Source organism: Cetorhinus maximus, chromosome 1 (assembly GCF_964194155.1).
Source record: "Cetorhinus maximus chromosome 1, sCetMax3.hap1.1, whole genome shotgun sequence".
Classification (NCBI taxonomy): domain Eukaryota; kingdom Metazoa; phylum Chordata; class Chondrichthyes; order Lamniformes; family Cetorhinidae; genus Cetorhinus; species Cetorhinus maximus.
In genome coordinates this window covers 53,286,795-53,300,583 of record NC_135879.1, presented here as the reverse complement: position 1 = coordinate 53,300,583, position 13,789 = coordinate 53,286,795, and the positions used below count along the sequence as shown (strand labels likewise).

Below are 13,789 nucleotides of genomic sequence, written 5' to 3'. Positions count from 1 at the left end.
GGAAAGCATGCAAGGTTTGGGTTGTCATTGGTCCAGTAACATGCTGTCATTGGCCAACAACACCTAACGTATTGAATAACATCCAATGCGTATGGCGTAAGATTCCCATATAACATTATGCAATCACAATCTGTATCAGCAGTAAACATGCATAGTGGGCAGGCTAGGTGAAATACTTCAAGTGCCTGATGAATATCAACATATCACAAGTTATAAGTAATACAATTCAATTACATCACATTTGCCAAAACCTAGGAATTTAATTTTAAAATGTTAAAAAGCTCATTCAAAAAGTTAAACAACTTGTTTGACGTTGTAATTTTTGCACTGGTGCTTATGTCTCCTTATTTTTGCAGTGCTTTATGATCTCCCGAGTAGACATGCGAAATGAAATGACATTTTGCCCCATACTAGTGAGTCTGCTGAAGTGGCAAGAAATGTTGCTTGCTGCTGTCAATCTGTAAGTCTTCAGGCACAATATCCTATGAACCATTCCAGCCTTTTACAACATTCCTAATACAGAAAATAAGAAAAGAAATCAGAGGAATGTAACAAGCCAATTAAGAAATTATGATCATAAAAACTACTAGGCTGCAAGATATATATATTTATATCCTTAAAGTATCCTGCTTAATCAGAACATCCCAACAATAAATAGTGGTGCTGAGAAAAGTAAGAGAACCAAGCTGAAAAAAAACATCCAATTCTACAGAAAACCCACCCCAAGCCTTGATCCAAATACTACCATTCTAATCTATTGCAGGGTGATGCTTGATAAATTTGACTCTGTATGGTAAACTAGGGAATCCGTCCTATTTTAATATTTGTTTTAGCTGAATCACATTTTTATAGAAAGGCGAAAGTCCATTGCAATAGCCACAGGTAACTATGTTTAATAATTTTGGAACAAATAGTCTTATTTTTGAAAGCCTCACAGATGCAGCACTAAAGGTTTGCATTACTTCATGGCATTGTTTGCAAAAGAGAGCAGGGAATTGTCACAGTGTTAATATTACTCCCTCAAACAACATAGTCAAGAATAGATTAATTGATCATGAACCATATTTCAGTGTTATAAGACCTTGCTGTGTGCAAAATGGATGCTACATTTGCCTGCATAATCAATCAATGTGCCATAAAGTAATTCATTTTATATGAAGCTTGTTCAGGCATTTCAAGTAATTTAATGAGTGTTATATAAAGTTCAGCCTTTCTTTAACATTGCTTCCTGTGGTCTTTATATAACAGAGTGGAACATCACTTCTGAATGTTCAGAGCTTCTTTCTGCTGCTGGTGAAACCTCTCATTGATGCTGCAAGGCATATTCACCAGCTACAAAGAGCAAAATGTGATTATAGTAGTATTAAAGCTTAACTTTTAATTCCTTGTTGCATAGCTATGTCAGCACCACTTTTACAGTAACTAAAGTTACAGTACATATTGTTGAATGAATTGCTCAGTGTTTATTGTGTTTTATGTAATTAATGCAATGTAATTTGCACATTTTGTATATTAATAATTTAGCTCAAACTTTTTTTGCATTGGTTGAATCCAATGAACAGACATCATCTGGATAAATTTAACTTACTGACTGAGCAAATTCCCTTATGAATGGTGAGAGACGTGTAATCTGAGTATTTTAACAAGTCACGCAACTACAAAACCATATTCCCCTGGTGGATTTTTGAAATATGTATGAAACTGTTTTGTTACTATTATACTTTTTAGTATTACTCCTTATCAGTTATTTCATTCCAGCCATGCTCGATTGATTAGCAGTTGGAAAATAAAATTTGAGAGAAACTGCAATAAATATTATCTTTTCATAGAAAATTATTACCTTCCATTGCAATCTAAAGTTGCAGAGCCTATTAAAATGAATCAAGCCATAAAAGCAAATAACTGTGAATGCTGGAAATCTGAAATAAAAACAGAAAATGCTGGAAAAACTCAGCAGGTCTGGCAGCATCTGTGGAGAGAGAAACAGAATTAAAGTTTTGAGTCCAATATGACTCTTCTTCGGAAACTCAAGTGGCCCCTGCTGCTCAGTGATATCTCTGGAATAGCTCTGGTCAAAAGGAGACCCAAACGATAAGACCGGTAGCAAATGTAAGAGGTTTCTTTGATGTACCAGATATAAATGCTTGTTTCATTTTTTGAATGAAAAAAACGTAAATATTGGAAAGGGGAGAAGGGGTTCTGAACACATGGGGCAGAATTTTGCCCTTGGCGGGCAGGCAGGCTCGGTGGGGGCGGGTGGGGGCGGTCAGGGAGCCAACCGCTGCCCACAATTAGCAGCGCAACGCAATTTCATGCTGGCGGGCCAATTAAGGCCCGCCCAGAGTGAAATGCAAGCAGCAGCGCTAAGCGCTGCCTGTGCCGGGGGGGGGTCAGTTGGGGAGTGTGAGCTTGCCAATCGCAAACTTCGCGCATGAGTGAGTGAGCGCTTCATAATCTCCCTGAGGCAGCTCTGTGCAAAAGAATTTAAAAGAATAAAAATGTAACGAAAAACGTCCCTGCTCATGTGACCCTGTCACATGAGCAGGGACATGTTATTAATCAAAAATTAAAGTTTTTATTTTATTTTTATTTGCTTTTGGAAACCTTATCCCGCCCTTGGATGAGGTTTACAAAAAAATGCAAAGACCGCTTGGCCTTTTCGCCTACCCGCCAACCGTAAGGTTGGTTGAGGGAGTGAAAATTTTAATTTAATTGATAATTTAATGGCCTTAACAGGCTTTTTAATTGGCGTTGGGCGCACTGCCAGCTCCAGCGTGTGCCCACTGACCGAACTATCCCGTGACTGCATGTTGACGCTGGCACACTTGATCGACGTCATCGCGCGCCATTTCACGCTCAAGCAGGTCGGGTGTGCACCCGCCCACCAAGCAAAAATTTCTGCCCATGGGGTTCCCGCCAAAGTCAATGGAGCTTAGAATGGCTCACCGCATTTCAGCCATAACATTCTCCCCAGACTTGCTTCATTTTATCGATTTATCAAAAAAGGTTCTGCTTTGGCTTAACCGTAAAATACTATGTGTAGAGCAGAAAGAAGTAGGATCAACAGTAGTCTGGATTCAGAAGGGAGTGGTTATGGTGAGAGCTGAGCAGAGTAAAATTGTGATACTGAAGGTTTTTTAAACTAGGTAACAATCTAATAACCCTCCTCTGAATTTTTCCTAGACCCTTTATAATCACTGAACTGTGATGGGACCAAAACTGGATGCAGTATTCTAAATTAAACCTAACTGAGGCCTTGTACAAAAACAATACATACATTTTGTTTCATATTGCACCATCATTACAATACATCCTAACACATTACTTGCTTTTGCTGTTATTTTCACATGTTGTTTGCCTCTGCTCTCTCTATGCCATTCAATGTTTGTGACTAAATTGTGGTCAGTGGTTTCTGCCCTTTTATGGTGCACTAGCACAAGTACAAAGCTAGGGTTAGCTCTGCCTCTGAATTTCCTATTACAAAAAAGCTGACCTTTACACTCCACATTCACACAACAAAATTGGTGGGATCAGTAATTTGATTGTGCAGGGGGTTTCAAACTCAATGCTACATTTCAGATTCTGGTCCAGCGGTGAGGGCTGTGTGAATTACTGAGCTTTCATATGAATCAAGAAAAAATAGAATTCTATTGATGCATAATTTATGATTTAAAACATAGTCATATATTTTGCAGCAGAAGGAGGCTTTTGGGCCCATCATGCCTCTGTGAGCTTTTGAACGTGCTATCCATATAGTGCCCCTCCCCTGCCCTTTCTCGGTACCTCTGCTATTGAATCTGCTTACATGATCCCTACAAGCCCACAATTCCAGATCTTAACAACCTTCTGCGTAAAAAAAAATTCTCCTCATCACCCGTTTGGTTTTTTGTCAATTATCTCAAACCTGTGCCATTTGGTTGCTGACCCTGTTGCCTGTGGAAATAACTTCTCTTCAATTTACTCAGCAACTTTGCTTCATTAATCTATGCCTTTTTTCTGGAAAACGGGTCGTACCTGTTTCTAATGGCTGACTAAAAATCAAATCTGGAATTTTTAATTAATATTTGGAATTGCCCTTGAAATCAATGTTTAGTAGCTATTACCACTTATAAGGTATACAATGTTTTCACTTTTTAAATTCATTTTACGGGATGTGGGCTTCGCTGGGTAAGCCAGCATTTATTACCCATCCTTAATTGCCCTTGAGACGGTGATGGTGAGCTGTCTTCTTGAACTGCTGCAGTCCATGCAGTGTAGGAGGTACACCCACAGTGCTATTAGGGAGGGAGTTCCCAGATTTTGACCCAGCAACAGTGAAGGAACGGCAATGTATTTCCAAGTCAGGATGGTGAGTGGCTTGGAGTAGAACTTCCAGGTCGTGGTGTTCCCGGGTACCTGCTGCCCTTGTCCTTCTAGGTGGTAGCGGCTGTGGGTTTGGAATGTGCTGTCTAAGGAGACTTGATGAGTCCTTGCAGTGCATCTTGTAGATGGTACACATTGCTGCCACTGTGCATTGGTGGTGGAGGGAGTGAATGTTTGTGGAAGGGATGCCAATCAAGTGAGCTGCGAGTCAAGCTTCTTGAGTGTTGTTGGAGCTGCACTCATCCAGGCAAGTGAAGAGTATTCCATCACACTCCTGACTTGTGCCTTGTAGATGGTGGACAGGCTTTGGGGAGTCAGGAGGTGAGTTACACGCTGCAGGATTCCTAGCCTCTGACCTGCTCTTGTAGCCACAATATTTATATGGCTAGTCCAGTTCAGTTTCTGGTCAATGGTAACCCCCAGGATGTTGATAGTGATCAAATGAGTCTGGTCCACTATTTGTGTGGCAAACAGCTGGCTCTATCAATGTGGATTACTCAATGTGTTTCATTCTTGATGTTTAGATTCAAAATGCAAGCCAAATGATGTGATATAATTGATAAAAGCAATTGATATAAGTGATAGCTTGATTGACTAGTTTATAGAAAATTAATGTGAAAATGTATGGCCTGCACATATTATATAGCAATAAATATTATTTGTGTAATACACATATACTGAACTTAAACATAGCCAATTTTCCTCATTGTGAAACATGTCTAATATCATAATTCACTTACCATGCAGCTGAATGAAATATTAATTTTTAGTGAAAATGTGAGCATTTTTTTTGCATTCATGGAACATTGGGGCTCATATTTCACCATTATAATCCTATTTCTCAGGCAGATAATTAATATGTACAAGTTATCTTTGGGAGTCGTGGAAAATACTGAATATCAATGTTCACAAAGCAAAAAAGGATCTTGACAAACTCAATCAGTGGGTGGAGAAATAGAATTTGAAATTTAAAAGAAAGGAACCTAAGGTTATGATATTTGACAGAGGGAAAATGTATTTGAAGTATCAGAGCAGGAACGAGATATTGTGGTGTTAGCCTCTGTAACATTGTCCATCTCTGCCCCTGCTTCAGCTAATCTACTGCTCATACTCTCATCCATGCCTATGCTACCCCTAGACACAATCATGTATTCCAACCACAGTCCTGAAATGAGATTACTCTGCTGAACTCACGACTTTTTCTCCAGCCAGCACATGTCAAAATATTCCTTTGAACTGGTGTTGAAGTCACATCAGCAACATAGGATTTGATACAAACAAGAGTCATTCTTTTACGATACAGCAACAGAAACCTTTTGTTACGAAGCACTGATTTGTCTGTAGATCGACTGATTTCTTCTAATTGCACTTATTGTAAGCTTATTTCCTCTTAGGGCACTCAAATGTACCATAATAGGTATTAATTTTACTCTATTTAACCGTGCAGGCTAATTTTGCACTTTCTGTACTGATGGAAGCATTATAATGAATAAACAAAAACAGAAATTGCTGGAAAAACTCAGCAGGTCTAACAGCATCTGTGGAGAGAAAAACAGAGTTAACGTTTTCAGTCCATATGACTTTTCTTCAGAGCTTCAGAGCTAATGAATAAACATCTAGAATAATGCAGCTAAATCACTGTTCAGCATATATTAGTTAGTTTAAATTTGTCATGATTGGCTGATTTCCTGTGTTCTATGTGCGTGTTCTGATTGGCTCAGGTAAAGTGTGGTAAACCCAATGTGCCATGAGGAGCTGCAGCGATCTCTGACCTTAATGGCAATATTAATATATAATGCTATTATAAATATCCCTTGTTGAATTTTAATAGTAATAGCTTGCAATTTAGACTAAAAAATTCTATCATGCAATGTTAACAGCAGATTGCAATAAATTTCAGTAGTCCTGAGTACAAAATCACTCACGATGCCAGTTCACATTTTAACTAGAATATTGTTATCACCCTTAAATTTTGCCTTAAGTGCAGATCTTCTGTATTAGTGAATATTACTGCTGAACACATGACTTCAATGCCACATGAGGGTGTCTCTGGCGTATGCAGGACAGCCTGAAGTTTTCTACATTCATCTTGCCAGTTTATACAAATTTCTCTGGGTTTTCTTTTGCCTACATGTTGGTTTATGTCTGTTTTGTGTTACCTTGCACATCTACTCATTTAGTCATTTGGTATTACAGAACTTGAGCATTGCTGAAAAAAGACATTTTTTGTTGAAACGTTTTGTCTTGCACTCATCAGGACAATTTGTAAGAAAATGCCAATGTCAGGGGAAACAACATATTTATACTGTATGAGAAGAGAGTGCTGATTAGTTGGTAAGTAGACTCTGATTGGTAGACGCATTGCCATGGAGAATGCACCAGTTGATGTGACTAACAATTAACTGCCAAGCATTGTTTGAAATTTAAACCCAGCAGCTTGACTCTCATTGGTCAAGACATGGTCCTGGGGAATGAACCAGCGAATGGCTGTCACTTATTTGTTTAGCTGAAACAGGTGCAATGTGTGTACATGTTCTTTCTATCTGCAAAGAACAGGGACCTGTGTATTAATATATACTGGAAGCTACAGCTTGGTATCAAATATTTTTTGATAAAGCTCCTATGCAGGTTTGGAACATTTTACTAAGTTAAAGATACTACGTAAATACAGGTTGTTGTTATTAAATCAACAATTATGATAAGGTTGCATCCATTTTCCTATTTGTTTATCAATTTTCTCCCTTTAATTCCTCCTGATGGTAAAAACGTTAACTCCTTGTGGGAGCATGATCCCATGGTCTGTGGACTTTCCAATGGGTCTTCACCCAACTGGCTATTCTTCATTTATGAGTCTTGACAGTGAGTGATGCCAGTCAGGCTATTCTACCACAGGTGGATGTCATAGCAGAGCCAGACCTCATCCTTATTTGAAGTTAAAATAATTATGCTTCCAGGTGTCACTGCATAACAATCAAGAGAAGGGACCTTTCCTTCCTAAATCATGGCTTCAAAATCAACTGTACAATTGCTACTGCTGCCCATCTGAGATTAGCTAATTTGGGATCATACTTGTAAACTCCCTGTTGTGTGTAACTAAGCTATTCACTGGATAAACATTCGAAGCCAGTCGGCAAGCCCAGTGACAGAAAGGGAATTATGAGCACTGGTGGCAACTTGCCATATAATATGCTACAGTCAATAATTTGGAATGTGTTTGGGAACTATCAAATAAAACTTTGATCAATATTTAAACTATTATTTATTTCAGGAATTGCTCTCTTACATTCATTCTCCTCCTGGTCAATTCTCTCTCACTCCCTCTCTTTATCTATATCTCTTTCTGTCCCTCTCACATTGTTTTCACTCAGGGCTTATTCCTTCAACTGTCAGTTGCTGCAAAAGTCTAGCCTCCGCTCTCTCTGTTTTTCTCTTTTGTTCTGCAGCATGTTTGCCATAATAACATTTAATGGCTAAAAGACTGAACATGGTAACATGAAGGAGGACCAAATATAAACACTGGATGTTGACTAAGGACCTAGATCAAAATTGTAAAATTATTTTATGTGACAAACACAATTTAGAATGGGATCACTCCGTCCTTCAACGATTAGTCGGGCATTAATGACATAATAAGTCTTCGGTGCACTTTGAAATCTGTCTGTCTATTTAATCAGTTCTTGTAAAAAGAATAGCAGTGTATTTTTTAAAGATGAAAGAACCAGGTGATTTCATCAATCATTTTGCTCAATTTTTATTCTTGTTTCCCTTGTCCTTATTTCTCCGCTTATATTATTCCCAGCTTGAAAGTATGCATAGGCAATCAATGCCAGTGTATCTCGAGAGATGCACTTCAGGATGTGAATGAGAATAGCTTCAGGCGATTCTAATCAATTTTCTGTCCTTCTTCCCAGTACAGCATAGGAGCTGTTCATTTAAACAGGATATATTCTCCCTGACAGCTGAGCTGACGTTGGGGACTCACGTGTGAGGAATCATGGGATCCAGACACTTCCTAAAAGGAATACTGTCAGAATATTTACAAGGGAATGCAAGCAAATCGATCGTTGTCAGCATTTAAATAAATCATTTGGTCACCTTCAGTCGTAACAGAGATGCGGTTAAGAAGAATATACTATCCTTTAATTTGGTTCTTTATTTATGTCTTGTGTATTGTTCTGAATTATGCAATGTTTTGTCACTGTGTTAACCTCTCGTACTGGACACATTAGTAATCGTGCACTTGTTTCTGATGGCAGAATCTCAATATAAACTTATGATTTTAACTAAATCGTGTTGTTGGACAAATAAATATAAAATGAGAAAACTTTTTATTAAGATGCAGAACTTGGTCAAAGATAGAAACAATGCATTTGTTTAAACATTCAGACTTGCGGTCAAACAAGGCAGGTGGTCGATTATATAAGGCATTTTTTTTCCCACGAACTAATCATTTTCATCTGTCCCTCCATGTTAAAAGCAGATGAGTGAACGCACGCATCCGCCACTCCAGAAATGTAGTATTTTGCAATTTTCTTTCGCGCTTTTCTGATAAGTAATCACGAAAAACATTGGGCTCGTGCATGAATTCTTTATTGTTAGTGTGCTGTGCCCCAGGAATAGCCTAAACATTTGATTAAATGTTAGCGGAAAATAAGGTCTAATTATCCGAACAGAAACTATACTCTGACGTGCAATTTACTAATTGTTGCTGCCGTCTTTACATGGAGCAGAGATACATGCAAAACCGGTTCGCAATAAAGATCCAAACGGTTGTACCTTCCCAAATGAATGAAGTCAAAGCGGGAACTGAATGCATAACTATGCAGCATTGAATGACACCACTTCTGTACCCAAATATGCCAAGTTTAAAGATCGAATGGAAACACCAACGTAAGAGATTGAATACCTGGCCATCCGAATGATCAACTGCTTCGTGTGTTCATCGACATTTCCTTGTTCCTGGTCTAAGCACCTTGATTACATCGAGGGACTTGCACATTTACTGGAGTTTCTTCACTTGGCTGAGCTTCGAGCTGTGGAAATGGCCATTTCGGTCGCTGCTGCTCGTTGGCGGATGTGCTTATTGTCAGCTTGAGCTGCTGACACAGGAATGCTGTTTTCAGGTTTTCTTTCGCTGTCCTCTTGTTTTAATTCATCTCAGCTCCTCTCATCTCCCTCCCCTCGCCTTCTATTGGGATCCCCACCTACCTCCTGTTTTGTAATTTCTTTTCTCTCCAGAAGCTGTGCAGTCGTCCCCTCTACTTTTGAACGTTCCCTTTATGTCTCACCGACTCTCGACTACAGTCAGTTAGGTAGGAATAGGCTGGACATTGATCGCACTCGAGAGATTTATCTTTATTACAGTTGATTTCAGAACTGCAGAAGAAGCTTGTTCATCATCCACTCTACCAGATAATCCTGACCGTTTCACTTCATTGAACGAGACATTGATGTATGGGGCAGTGATATATAGAGACACATGCACAGTAAGAAAGTGTCACAGAATTCGATCACAGCATCTTTGGAGCCCCCCCCCCCCCCCCCCCTCCCTTTGACAACAGTGTGGGATCTCACTCAGCGAAGTGCACGGGATGATAGCAGCAGCATCTCCTGCAGGCGGCAGCAACAGGCCACAGGACTAAACTGTCTCGGCTGGCAGCGGTGAGTAAACACTGGGCAAGTCAAGGGGTGGTCTGGTACTTGGGGGAATTCTTTTGTACTCGGGAGTTGTGTGCCTTTTCTCAGTTTAACTGGGTCTCTTTGTTATTTTTTAAGTATAGACCACCCCTCAAACTGTCTGTAGAGCCCCCGCCCCGTGGCTGACACTGAACTCCTCGTGTGATTTGACAGGAGCTGATCTCAAAGATCCGCCTCCGCTGTAAGAAATAAGGGAGCAACTTGCACTGATGAATAATTCACTAAAGAACAGGGTGCAAAAGGCACCTTCAGCACTCTGTGTCTTAGGTAGGCTTAGTTTGTCTTATCTTCAAACTCGGGTTTAAAGTGTTGTTTGGCTATTACAAAAATCGCAGCCAGATTTGGGAAATGGGTCTTATGTAAGTATTGATCCACCATAGAGTATCAGAAGCAACGGTTCGCTTTCTGACAGAGGGAAAACTCGGTCGGAAATGGTCACTGATCCTCCTTTCAATCTTCAATGACAGCCGAGTGAGTGTGAGAGCGGTGACCTGGGCAAGAGGCTAACTTACTCTCTGACATTTCGTTTTGTGACTAGTCCTGAATCGAGAGAAAATGCGATTCAACCGATACGAGTGAAGCTTTCCATTCTAGAAGACATCTCACGAACTTTCAGAGTGAACAGTTACTTTTTTGCCTTTCAAGAGGAATAGGTCTTTAAAATAAAATAGCCGGCTAACCTCTGCAGGCATATCCTTGTAAGCCCCCTTTTTAAAGTTGTTTTGCATTTCATTTTGGTATGTTTCTTGATATGTGAAATAATAACAATCGGTTTGCTGAAATAGATGATTAATTGATATCATGTTTTAATGTTGTTTCTAATTGTCGCAACTTTTATGCATTTTGTGGGGTTTCATGATTTTTGCGCCATTGCAGGAACCTTAGTGTCAAGGAGATTCGATCTTCCCTCTAAAATGTAGCCTCCAGCGCTCATGTCATGACTTTTCTGGAGCATTCGTGTGCTACACACAACTACTGATGCAAAACTGTTTGTGTTTTGTGTCTGTTTTTTATATGCTAGCTCCTTCATCCATATCTCTATTGTTATAGCCTTCTAATCAAACGGACATCAGTATTTCAGGTAAAAAAGGGAGAGAGCTGAGGAAGATATAAATGAGAGTTTAAGCAAAGATGAGAGCACAGAGATTGAGCTGCCAGAAAGGGAACTTAATAAACCAGGGAGAGTGAAAAAGATGAACGAAGCACAAAGGAAGAGAGCTGAGCCACAGGGATGAACCGCCGTCAACGAGAAAGAGATGAGGAGAGCTGTGTCAAAGAGAGATGGGGATTGAGCCGAGAGAGAGGTTGATGAGCCAGAGGGGAAGAAATCGGAGTCAAACAGATAAGGTGTGCGTGTACATTGTGTTGGAGAGATAGATTATGGATCAACCGAAAGAAGATCAGACATGCCTGCAGCCCGAGAGGGGGTGGCTGATGGGCAGAGGAAATTTAATAAGGTTTGAGTTTTGTCAGTCTTCCTGCCATAATGAGCCAATAATACTGCAGCTACATAAGGACTCGGTCAATGAGCGTGTTAATGACAGCCTTCCAATTATACATTTATTATTAATGAGCTGGACTTCTATGCTGCTTCAGTTCTAGGCACTCATCAGCAAATCTTGAGAATTAATTAGCAAAGATCAAAACAAAACTAAACCAAACCAATAAAACAGAAAATTGAGATGTGAATGAGCAAGACACTGCCCAACTAATTAAAGGGATTGTAATCGCCAGGCTTAAAACACTTAGTTTGGCACCTTTATGTGTATATATTTTCCTTGTTAATGAAAAAACTGCTTAAATATTCAACTCCTCCTCACAACTCCCAATTATATCAGATCTAATTTAAATAAATGTAACATAAAATAATATTAAAGGCACCCTGAAGGATGAACTTGGAACATAATTCTTGGTAAATTTATTTTAATGTTTAATGAAGATCCTGATGCTGAGATGCTCTCTTCCAAGTACTGTTGACTCTTTACTGTCATTGTGCAGCTCACACATCTTTTCCTCCCCAGTTCTTTCCTTTCTCGAGGTTTCCCTTATTGTGAGCATATGCAGGCTATTTTCTTACTTAAATGCTTCCTTTATTTTTGATCGTCACTCTCTTTTCAATTTCAGAATCACTGCTTGATCCACCCCAACCCCCAATTCCTCATTCTCCTATTAGAAAATGTCCTTTTCTACTGATTTTAAAAAAATATTGAGGGTTAAATTCTTAAACCACCCCTACACTGTCGACAGCTACCCACCTCTTCATACACAAGTCTTCAGTAATATGTTTGATGTGTGGACACAGTATGAATTGTGCAACTAAATTCTGTTTTTGTTAGTCCTCAGGGAGGAATTCCAAAATTGGAATTTAGCCTGATAAACCCCAATGCATCAATGTAGATGTATCTTTAGTTGTCGCTATTGTACACTGTTAGCTGAGGGAAGTTGATGTTGGGGGAAAAGATGATTGGTGCATGTAAACAACATTATAAAGATATTTGTAAGTGTTTATTAAGTACTTAAATGATACATATTAAAAGTCAAACTCAAGCGCATAGCTTCATGTGCTAAAATAACTTTTCGGGAATTCAGATGGGGAGATCAGCCCCTTTGAATTTTCTGTTCATTAAAATTAATAAATGGGAAATACAATCAAAACTGTGTTGCTGACTAAATTCAACAAAATCTGAGATTTTATGATTAGGGGTATTTTAAGGTTTTTTTAACTCATTTTTTAAAAATGTGGCAGCTAAGTTCAACAGGTTCTTTTTAAAATCTGAAGTCAGGAAAAAGATCCTCAAAGAAGAATTGCCCAAATATTGTAATTTTCTCATTTAAAAAGACTCTAAAGTTTTGAGTAACAAGCATGTTAAAATAAATAGTTAATTCACGTTCTTAAAAAAGAGGTTACAACAATTGAAAACTTTGAGTTAAAAACAAACTATTTGATATTAGCACTTGCTATTTCAACTGAAGGACACTATTCAACAAAGTGAAAGGAGAAAAAGCTCTCTCATTTTAAATGTATATCTCATAATAGTGAGAACAAGAAATTAGCCATGCACTGTGTTTACATCAGCCATTACACCTTTATAAGGAATTTCTGATGGCATTATAATACCCATACCAGTAACTTGTGCGCACTGATAAAATGACTAGCTGATACTGTGGCCCTTATATGCTCTGGGACTATAAAAATATAAGTTTACAAAAGATTAAGATTTGCAAGAGTTAAATGACCTTAAGCTTTTCTCTAAAGTTAATGTTTACAAAAATACACAGCTCTGGACTGCCTGCTAACTTCTGGCAGATACAGTATTACAAGTGTCCTTACATTTGCAAAAAAAGATGATTATTGCTAGAAGACAGTGAAAAGAATTTTAATAATTTATCTCTTTCTGTGTCTGTGGGAATGCATGAAATTTTCTGAGTAGTTATATGATTCCCTTTTATTATTTTTCAGCGTTAAGTTTTGCTAGATTACAGTTTAATATGAGGATTGCTAGCCTATAGGTTTATTAATTTAGAATTGTTCCTCATCTGTTAGAATTAGGGAAATGAAAATCCTAGGTTTGGAAACCACTTTTGAAAACTGCTAAAAACTTAAAAGCGATCAGAGTTTAATCTAAATGCTATATTTTTTTTAAAAAGAAAAGATAATATGAAAATATGGTATTAAGCAGTAAAGTTCCTCCAGGGCTCATCAATGAGATAGAAAGGTAATTGATGGGAT

The 13,789-nt window shown here is 38.6% G+C and overlaps 1 protein-coding gene across 1 annotated transcript in view; it reads left to right on the top strand.

Moving 5' to 3' along the window:
- The first annotated feature begins 9,958 nt into the window (after positions 1 to 9,958).
- npy1r (neuropeptide Y receptor Y1) overlaps positions 9,959 to 13,789 on the top strand; it is a 52,041-nt gene continuing 48,210 nt past the window's right edge. The window contains exon 1 of the mRNA XM_078540742.1: positions 9,959 to 10,023. The gene's annotated coding sequence lies outside the window, so the exon portion shown is untranslated. The remainder of the gene's footprint in view (positions 10,024 to 13,789) is intronic.